Consider the following 11,238-nt stretch of genomic DNA (forward strand, 5'->3'; position numbering starts at 1 on the left):
GAATGTTACAATAAAGCACTTACTTTGTTTTCTAAAGGTAATAGAGAGCCATAAGGTTCTGAAGAGGGTTATATGATCCAAACTGACAACACTACAGAGTTAGACTTTAAGAGATGAGATAAAGAAGACACCAGCAATCTATGATAATGATCCTAAGGAAAGATGATGAAGGTCAGAACTAGGGCAGAAGAGATGGAATAGAGGAGGCAGACACAAGAGATGCTGAAAGGTAGAGGACTTAGCTAACGATTAGACACATGGAGGGAAAGTACAGGGATGATTATCATGACAAAGTTTATATTGACGGTTTCTGAAAGACTATGCTTTTTAAAAGTTAATTTTTCGGGATCCCTGGGTGGCGCAGCAGTTTGGTGCCTGCCTTTGGCCCAGGGTGCGATCCTGGAGACCCGGGATCGAATCCCACGTCGGGCTCCCGATGCATGGAGCCTGCTTCTCCTTCTGCCTGTGTCTCTGCCTCTCTCTCTCTCTCTCTCTCTCTCTCTCTCTCTGTGACTATCATAAATAAATAAAAAAAATTTAAAAGTTAATTTTTCTATCATTAGTGGATTTTTTAAGATTTAATTTTTATTTATTTTTTAAACATTTATTTATTTATTTGAGAGAGAGAGAGCGCACACACGAGCAGGGGAGTGGGGGAGGCGGTGGGGGGGGAACAAGCAGACTCCACGCTGAGCATGGAGCCCAACCAGGGCTTGATCTCACAGCTGAGATTGTGACCTAAGCCAAAATCAAGAGTTGGATATTCAACTGACTGAGCCACCCGGATGCCCCTAAGATTTTATTCTTAAGTAATCTCTATACCCACTGTGAGGCTCAATCTGACAACCCCGATATCCAGAGCAGCATGTTCTACTGACTTGAGCCAGCCAGGCACCTCTGTCCTTATGTAATTTTGAGACTAGCTGAAATAAATAAAATTTTCTCCGATAATGTCATCAAAGTACCACAGTGTTTTCATTTTCATTCACAAAATTATAGAAGTTACTGTCAAATAAGATGCTTGGTGTTAAAAATACTTACAGCATTGCCTTAAATGCCATTTCAGCTTCTACAATCACAGATTTCTGTAGAAGTCAAAGTACAGTGTAAAGAGTATTTTTCCCTAATCAAATGAGAAAGCAAAGAAGGATATACATGCAATTTAAATCTATGTGAAATTTAATGTGTTAAATTCTTGAGAAGTCATTCTGCTGCATATAGCCTTTTTAGAGATCTCAAGAGACTGACATAAAATAAATTAAGGCCAGTATGACTGAATGAATTCACAATTTATTCTGGCTACAACAGTAAAAACAAGGAAAAGAGCAGCAGCAGTTTTTTGTTGTTACAGTAATCCCACTGATACTTATAAAAGAATGTTCAATAAGTACAGAACTCAATTTGTAGAATCTACTTGTTTAGATCTAGCACTAAATATAACATATAACCTATTAAACTATGTCATGCTTCAAAAAGGATTGTAATTAAAATAAATAACACAAAAAAGTATAGGTGAGAAAAATTAAAGTTCTTCTAAGAAATTAATTTTCTTAAGATGTGTAAATCTGATAAGATGAAATACTTAAGCTTTAGTGACACAGCAATGCTCCAGAAGTGAAATCTAGACAGTATTGACAATAAGTTAACAATGGGGGGGATGGCATAGTATTCCCCCATTCTCTTTATGACATCCTTCTGATTCTTCCGAAGAGAAAGAGTAGAGATAGATAGCTTTCCATGGAGTGAAGACTAAAAAGTAAAAAGGTAAAGACTGAGGTCTGTGATCATTCAAACTGGTCCTGATATCTTAACTAGGGCTTCACACCAGACACTGCCTAGGTCCTTGGCAATGCTGAAAGGAAAGCAAAGTTTGTCTCTGTTGGGAATCTATCATCTCACTCCACTTGTGCCCTTCAGACAGCAACAGCACTCATTATATCTTCTGACTACCTTAAATTTCATATAATCTGTTCTATAATCATTCTAGTTTAAATGCTACAGACAAGCAAGTATTCATGATATGTTTTAAAGTAATCCTTAAGTATTAAGAAGGCTTGACCCTTTCAAGAATTAGTCACTGCTAAAACTTCTGGTATTTTCTGAGCATCTACATGTCTAGCATTGAGCTAATAACTCTGTGAGAGCAGTGTTTTTTTTTTTTAAGATTTATTTATTTGAGAGAGAGGAGAGAGAGAGGGGGAAGGAGGGGCAGATAGAGAGGAAGAGAGAGAATCCCAAGCTGACTCTCCACTGAGCACAGAGCCAATGTGGGGCTCAATCCCACCACCCTGAGGATCATGACCTGAGCTGAAATCAAGAGTTGCATGCCTTTTTTTTTTTTTTGAGTTGCATGCTTAACTGACTGAGCTACCCAAGTGCCCTGAGGGCAGTGTTTTCAAATCCTTGAAAAGGTCACCAAAAAAAAAAAAAAAAGGAAGAAAAGAAAATATCAGAGCATGCCACATATAGTAAGATTAAATATTGTTTCATGAAACTTTAGTTTTTGGTTGTGTATGTGTATGCATATATCACTGGGTTGAAATGTAAAATGTAGTTCTTACTATAGATTACAACTAAAAAAGTATAAAAGTTCTGCAGAGCAATGCTACTTCAAGTGTGGTCCACAGACCAATGATAGGTGGAGAATTGTTACCAGTGTGTGATAAAATAAGAAATTTATGACAGAGGTAAATCAGTTAAGATGAACTTTTTATAGTAGCAAGACTTTCTCTGAGAAGAAAGCAGTCCACTGTCTTATACTCTGGTTCAAGCTTCGAACCTATAACATAGACTAGCTACTTTGAGTGACACTGCTATAGGGGATAAAGAGATACCACAGGGTTTCTGATCCAAATCTCTTAGTTTAGTTACAAAGATCAAACTAATACTTCTTAAATAATAAGCCAACAATTAATTGCTATACTGTATGTTAATATGTGACTCCAGTCACTGTGAAGTCAAAAGGAGGAGAAAATTCGATGTAGCTTTTTCCAGCCTACAGTGCACTCTCTTTTTGATCCCTCTTCCTTCAAAGATCAACTTAAGTTCCACTTCTTCCATCTTTAATTGTCCCAGTTTTGGGGAGTCCATTTCTTGATCTCAATTGTATAGTATGTGTAATCTATGTCATTACTATACATATAATATAGTATTTTGACCAAATGACAATTATAACTAGATTTTAAGACCTCCATACCTCATAAGTATGAAGTGCTCATGATGACATGATGAGGCAGACAGAAACTATCCCAAAGGATAAGATTTAGCTATGATTGAGAAAGGAGGGCATTCCAGAAAAGGAAATCAATAAGAGCAAAGACACAAAATGAAGTAGTATGAGAAGACGATGAGAAAAATAAGGAATACTACAGGGATTACAAATCCTTCTCAATTTATGATGGGGGTTATGTCCCAATAAGTCCATCAGAAGTTGAAACTACTGCTCAGTCAAAAATACATGTAATACACCCAATCTAATAAACATCGTAGCTTAGTCTAGCCTAACTTAAACATGCTCAAAACACTTCATTAGCCAATAGTTGGGCAAACTCATCTATCACAAAGCCTATTTTATAATAAAGTGTTAAACATCTCACATACTTTATTAAATACTATACTGAAACTGAAAGACAGTATTGGAATTGTATCAGTTGTTTACTCTCACCATCACAAGCTGACTGGGCACTGTTGCTCACTGCCACTGCTCAGCATCACAAGAGAATATAGTTAACACATTATTGCTGCCTGGGAAAAGATCAAAATTCAAAATCTTTAGTACAGTTTCTACTGTACTTCATTTTAACAACACTAACAACATTATAAAATTGAAAAATCCTAGGTCAAACCATTTTAAGTTGGAGACCATCAGTACAGGGAAATAATCAATTAGATCAAGGGATAACAAGTACATACATATTTTCTTTACATGTCAATACTCTGACATGCTAGATCCCTAGCACCTACCTCAGTCCTTACAGTGAACACTTAATAACTCTTGGCTAACAACAAACTATATTATTAGGTAGGGAGATGGGAGTCCTATTATGGAAGACTTTTGAAGCCATCAAGAATTGTTTATATTTTATTCAGCAGGCAATAAGCCAGTTCTTGAAGGGAAAAATGGTATCTCCAGGCAGGTCAAAGTGGGGATATGCAAGATGGATTTGAAAGAAATAGCAACAAGGAATACTCTGGATAAGAATAATTAGCAGACCAGCAGACCGTTGCAAAAGAGAACACAAAAAGGCAGAAACATTCTTTTCTGACAGAAACCTGAAACAAAATTTTCTCTTGTATACACACTATACAAAGACTGGTGGTGCTATTAACAACAACAAAAAATACTTGAGTTTAAAAAACTGATCAGTTTACAGCAGCATTCCTCAACCTGAGCACTACTCCTATTTTTAACCAGATAAAACTTTGTTGCAGGAGGCTGCCCTGTACATTGTAGCTAATATTTAGCAGCATCCCTGGTCTCTACTCACTAGATGCCAGTAGTATTCATCTCCCTCAAGCTGTGACAACAAGATGTCTCCAGACATTGCTGAAAATGTCCCCTGGTGGGTAAAATTACTCCCGAATAAGAATCACTGATTTATAGGAAATTTTGAATATGTATGCAAAAAAAGCAACATCTAAAGATGCCCTGATAGAAATGTAAATATGTAATTAGAGATTAGGTCCAAAGAGAGATCAAACAAATATTAAATCAACTATTGAGACATTAATGTTAATTTTGATAATCCCTATTGTTTTGGGAGGTAACAAAGTACTGACACTTAAATGATAAATTTTTTTCTTAAATGCTATATTATCCAGGATATGATTTGAAATCATCTGATTTTTTTGACTTTTATGTATGCCTTAAAACTTCTATAATAGTTTTTAAAACACAGACATTATTTATACTAGTAACTAAAATCAAGAGAATGGATCAACAAGGAAATGATATCATTTCTCTACAATTGACAAAGACACTTGAAGGGCTTGGTGGGGTGGAAGATGAAGGGGAATGTTCCCAAAAGAGAAAAGAAACAGATTGAAGAAAAACCAAGAAAGTGCAATTATCACGGAAATCATAGAAAACTTCAAAGAATTTTCAAAAGTTCTTACAATGTTTTTTTTTTAAAAAAGAAAAGTAAAGCAACTAGTCCTAGTTTTGAAGATTGACCTTATAAACTATCTTCTTCATTTAGAGTACCTATATCTATTCAAGATACAGTGTCAAGAGCTATAGGGAATATAAAGAATATACCTTCTGGGGCACCCAGGTGGCTCAGTCAGTTAAGTGTATCATTTGAGCTCAGCTCAGGTCTTTTTTTTTTTTTTAATATTTTATTTATTTATTCACGAGAGACAGAGAGAGAGAGAGAGAGAGAGAGGCAGAGACACAGGCAGAGGGAGAAGCAGGCTCCATGCAGGAAGCCTGATGTGGGGCTTGATCCTGGGGACTCCAGGACCATGCCCTGGGCCAAAGGCAGGCACTAAACCGCTGAGCCACCCAGGGATTCCCCTCAGCTCAGGTCTTGATCTCAGGGTTGTGATTTCAAGCCCTGTGTGTGTGGGGTTCCATGCTGGGTGTGGAGCCTACTTTAAAAAAGAGAAGAAAAGGAAAAGGAATATACTTCCTAACGAAGTTTCTACCTCTTAAGATGTAGGATAAGTACACAATGTTAATACAAAGCAAAGTACCATCATATAGGTACTAACAAACCATGTCAAAATCTATAGCTTTTATTAAGACTATTCCAAGGAAAAAACCAGAAGGGTAACTTTTCCGTAATAGGTGTCTACTTAACATTTATAACCTTAATCCATTTCATATATTCTCTCCCTCTTTGTCTCAATTTTTTAAGCATATGCAAAATAGATGAGTAAGGAACCAGAACACAGTACATAAGGAAAAAAAAAAAAAAGACATGGTTCTCATTCCTAGCCATACATTAGTATCAGCTACAGAACTACAAAATACTGATGCCCAGAACCCACTTCTAAATAATTAAACCAGAATCTCACAGAATGGGACTTGCACACAGGTATTTTTTTGAAAGCTCCTTGGGTAAATTCTAACAAGCAGTCTAGACAGAAATCCATGGACATAAAAAATGGATATAAATATATTACTAGAAGTAGTGAAACAGTATGAAGATGACAATTAGGTTCTAACTGAAATCAACCTTTTAAGTCATATAATTTCCAATCTATCAAAGTTATGAGAAATCATTATCATTTTTAAAATTCTGTAACTGGAAAATTAAAATAAAACCTTCAAGATTCTTAGGCCGATAACCATTTTTTTTTAAGATTTTATTTATTTATTTGAGAGAGAGGGAGAAGCAGACTCCTTGCTGAGCAGAGAGCTGGCTCTGGGGCTTGATCCCAGGACCCTCAGATCAAGACCTGAGCTAAAGGCAGACACTTAACCAACCAAGCTACCCAGGTGCCCCTAGACCCATAACTTTTTAAAGGACTATTTGTTTTGTAATTGGTATTACAATGTGTAACAATTTCATTTCACTATATTAGAAAGACATGCAGATTCACATCATTATTTGTATTTTTAAGCTTTATATTATGAAAGCATTTTAGGACTTAGTCTCATTCTCCATTTATTATCACATGACTTTGGGCAAATTCCTTAAATCCTGGACACCACCACTGCCACTCTTCAGTTTACTTTCATCTGCAAAATGGGAACAATTTATCTGCTTCTGCAGAGTTCTCACAGGTATCAAATGAAGAAGCCCACAGAGAAAAATGCTCTTTAAAAAGTATAATGTGCTGTGAAGATACAAAGTATTACGGTTAAAGAAATCAGAAGTGTACCTTATTCTGCATCTACTATTAAATCCAAACATTATAAATACAACTTTATCAATAAACTTACAGTAGTTTAAAGATGGCCACAAATTCTTTGATGTTCTTCTATCCAAAAAGAATTATCATCTGGTGGGGCAGAGGACTCTGACTGCTCTAACAGAAAATATTGGAAGTAATCCCGTGCCAATTTTCTGGGTCCAAGCAAAAGAGAGAGCTTTCCACTCTGTCTCTTCAAATATTTGCTCTTGAAACTCAAATTCATCCTATGAGAAGTCCAAGCCCCATGAAGAGGTCATGAGCAGGTGCTCCAGATAACATCCCCAGCTGCACCCCCAGCCAACATCAACTGCGATCCATGCAAATGAGCCATCTTGAAAGTCCAGCACAGTTAAGCTTTCAGATGACTCCAACCCTAGCTACCTATCTAACCACAAATGCATGAAACTCTAAGTGAGGCCCAACCAACTGACTCCAGTTAGCCCAGAGAAACATAAAAGACAAAGCATAATAGCTTGTAGCTACTTTTTTAGAGTGATTTTGTTATATAGCAATAGGTAATAGGGACAATAACCAATTTTTTTTTTTTTTAATGCTCCTGGGGCAGCCCTGCTGGCGCAGCGATTTAGCGCCGCCTGCAGCCCGAGGTGTGATCCTGGAGACCCCGGATCGAGTCCCACATCGGGCTCCTTGCGTGGAGCCTGCTTCTCCCTCTGCCTGTATCTCTGCCTGTGTCACTCTCTGTGTGTCTTTCATGAATAAATAAATAAATAAATAAATAAATAGAATCTTTTTAAAAAAAATGTCCTTAAGTATATCCAACTTTATTAGCAACTCATACTTGATGGGCACATTTTTTCTTTAATCTCTACAAAAATAACTATCTTCATGTAGAAAAATTCATAATGAAAATATAATGCTAGACATTCTATGGAAAAAATCTGATGTGCTGGTTTTATTTTCCAACTGTCTTACTTTACAAAAGGCATTCATGATCTTTCCCAAAGTGTTCATATTAATAAACAAATAGCCATAATAATTAACAAAGGTCAAGTAAATAAAGATAAATGCTAGAAAGACATCTTTAAAATGTTTTTGTTAGTTGTTCTCAAAGAATACGATACAATCCTACATACTTTTGTGCAATTAATGCATATTTATGTGATTAATAACAAGTTGTGGTTTTTTTGTTTTTTGTGTTTTTTTTTTTTTACTATTAGAGGGTTCTTACTACCTATTTTTAAAGATGCACCCAGTGTGTCACAAGAAAATGAATACACATTTCAAGGCAGTCACAGCAATAGGATTAAGGCATAGCACAACCTACACCACCTTTCAGATAAAATGGCCCAGTACTGTAAAGTCATGACAAATTATCCAAATCCATCAGGAAAGACATTCAACAATGAACCTTAAGCAGAATCTGTTGAAATGCAAAATCTGCTTACATAGCAAAGCGGCAGAGCAAGCCTAGATTAGGTACAGTTCCTTAACAACTACCACTTGACATCTGTAATGGCTGCACAAGAAGATATACCAAACTAAAACTGCGTGATTCAGAAACAGTAACATTCCTTTCATCTGAACCCCTCGGGGTGCTTAACAAATATTAAATTCCTTCAGCTAAATATTTTTAGTGATTAAATGACTTGCTTCAAGGTCACAGAATGAACTGGAGAAAAGAATTAAACCCTAAAGTGTAGTCTGCAGCTTTATGTATAAGTGAACATCACTGCGATTGGGTCTGATATTTCCAAGGTGGAGTGGAGGTGAAATTAACTTTTCCCACAGCTCTAGGAGAGGTCACATTTTTAGCAAAGAAAAGCTTTTATTTGGGGAAGTCCTGGTTTTAACTGATGAGCGTATAGGTTCTTTAATCTCATACTTGGACTTCTCTAAAACTAAGTCTGACTGGGACGGAAAAGGGGTTGGGAAACACTCTGAGGGGTTATATTAAAGGCCTGGGATTGTATGTGGCTCGATAGCAGAAATTTAGAAAACGGAGGCCAGAGGAAGGAGGTCAAAGTCGGGTCTAAGTGTCGTAGAAGAAGGAGGAATGGTCAGTGCCACTTTCTAAGACCGGAAACCCTGAAAAAAAAATACACGAAACTCCCCGGACAACCCTAGGCAGGCAGCGGGAAGGACTCGAGGTTGGGCCCTTCCTCTGAAAGCCGATTCTATGTTCAGGGTTGTCCCGCCCCTATCCGCGGACAGGACTGTCTCCCGGGTGACCAGCAGCTTGTGAAAGGAAAGGGGTTTCAATGCAGACGGCTTCCCGAGGAACAAAGGCCAGGACCCGGACCCACACTCACCGTGGCGCCGGGAGCGCTTGACTAACGCCGGCCTCCCCTCCAAAGGCCCATCTTCCAGCAACTCGAAGAATTCGCCTTCGCTAGTCCGACGGAAACCTGCCCAGCTCATCCCTTTCTCCCAGTTTGCACCGCGTTGCGACGCGTCGCGTCTTCGACGTCACGGAGGGGAGGGGCTGTGCGCGCGCGCCGGTGACTGCTTCCCCTTCCGCAGTCCTGCTGGAGCTGGGGAGGTGGGAGGGCTGGGAGGGTGTTTGGGGTGGGCGGCGAGGGCGGGCCCAGGCTAGGCTGAGCTTCCGCGAGCCTGCCCGCCCGCCCCGGTCCCCAGCGCCTGTCCGGCCTCGTTCCGCCAGCGTGCTGTTACTCGAATCTGGGCTTTTGCCGAGGAGGAAGCAGCTTCTGTGCCTCTTTCTACGTATTTTACTCTTCAGATTGGAGATTTGGGACTAGAAAAGGGATTGGGATCCCCTCAAATTCTGGCTAAAAGTTTACCGTCCCCCGAAGCTCGCCTCCGGTCAAAGAAGGAACACGGTCCTAAAACACGTTATATATACACACGTTTAACACCAGTTAAAGGCCCGGTCTTTCAAACACAAGAGGTCTGAACTTTCCCACAAGGTGATCTTTGTACTCTCCTAGAGAAAAGTGATTGGACGTTCCAATTCTATGTAAAGTTGCGTGGGGGAGTTGCTGGCCGTGGTCACTAAGTCCCCAGGGACAGGCCAGGTGTCTTCATGGATGGGAAAACAGGAGAGGGAGGTCTAGTAAGTGCCTTCAAGTCAAAGTGTATGTCAGGGGTTCAATAAATTTGTAAGGAAGAAGTATAGTGCTCCACATACAGCAATCGTTTAATGAATGTTAATTTCCTTTCTATTACAATGGAATACCAGCAAAAATATGGTAGCTCTTTTACACCTAAGGTATCCACTGTTTTCCCTGAAGACTTCAGACTGATCTAACATGAAGTGCACTGTACTGCCTAGAACTAGCTAGCCTTAGCACACTTTTCGTAACTAAGAAAGCAATTGCATCTCTTTTGAAAATGGATCTTAGGAAAGGAAGTTGGTTGTTGGAATTTATTGTGTGTTTTGCTTTTTGTCTGCTGAGCACCTTGATGAATTTAAGTATTAACGAGCAAACAAAAACACCAATCCAGAGCTGAGTCTGCGAGTAGGAACCAAAGACAGGGAGAAGAATATGAAGTTCTCTGAAGGCCATCTCAGAGGGAGGACACCAGGAATGTGAGGTGACAGGAAAAGAGAAACCATAAGAATGAAATAACCAATGAAAAGAGTCTCTTGGGGCACCTGGGTGGGTCAGTCAGTTAAGCTTCAGCTCAGGTCATAATCCCAGGGTCCTGGGATGGAACCCCTCACTAGGCTCCTTGCTCTGAGAGGAGTCTGCTTCCTCTCCCTCTGCCTCCCTTCTCCCTCCCCCCCCCACCCCGTGTGCTCTCTCTGTCAAATAAAACCTTAAAAAAGAAAGAAAGAAAGAAAGAAAGAAAGAAAGAAAGAAAGAAAGAAAGAAAGAAAGAGAAAGAAAGAAAGAAAGGACTCTATGGCGGAGTAGAAGAAAGAGATTGATAAATAGGACTCTTTAACATTCACCTAAAGTTATTTTTGTTACTCTAACTGCTCTAGTTCCCCCCATAAGTGAAATTTCCCCCACTTCCTTAAAGTGTCAGTCAAATTTGCTTGAGTTTTTCTTCAAAATGAAGGAGAAGTTCCACACGTGATTCAACAGGTGCAGAAGAAAAACCAGGCACAAGATGAGAAGATGATTCCAAAACTGAACTAAGGTGATGAAAGCAGGAAAAAAACAAAACTTTTCTAGGAAAGTCACAGAAACCAGGGGATGGGCTTTGGACTTTTCAGTATTAGCAGATGAGGGTGCTTATGGAGCAGAGTTAGCTTGATGAAACTGTTTATTGAATTCAGTCATAAACCCTAGCTCTTTTTCACATTTCTGTTGTAACAAACCAAGCAACAGTATCTATGCTACCCAGAATCTAAGTAATGAGTCACTAGTTGTTTAGAAGGGATGGCTTGTATTTGGTCATAGTGTTAACTTCTTTGCCATCCAGAATAAGCAGTAGTCCAAAATGTACTGA

At 38.9% G+C, this 11,238-nt stretch overlaps 1 protein-coding gene across 2 annotated transcripts in view; it reads right to left on the bottom strand.

Annotated features, from left to right (window-relative positions):
- Positions 1-9,283, bottom strand: part of USP8 (ubiquitin specific peptidase 8) — a 67,358-nt gene extending 58,075 nt beyond the window's left edge. The window contains exon 1 of one of the 2 annotated variants that reach the window (XM_055319992.1): positions 9,132-9,283. The gene's annotated coding sequence lies outside the window, so the exon portion shown is untranslated. The remainder of the gene's footprint in view (positions 1-9,131) is intronic. The other variant, XM_055319994.1, reaches the window with a different exon arrangement.
- Between the last annotated feature and the right edge of the window lie 1,955 nt (positions 9,284-11,238).

Source organism: Nyctereutes procyonoides, unplaced genomic scaffold (genome assembly GCF_905146905.1).
Source record: "Nyctereutes procyonoides isolate TBG_1078 unplaced genomic scaffold, NYPRO_anot_genome, whole genome shotgun sequence".
Taxonomy (NCBI): domain Eukaryota; kingdom Metazoa; phylum Chordata; class Mammalia; order Carnivora; family Canidae; genus Nyctereutes; species Nyctereutes procyonoides.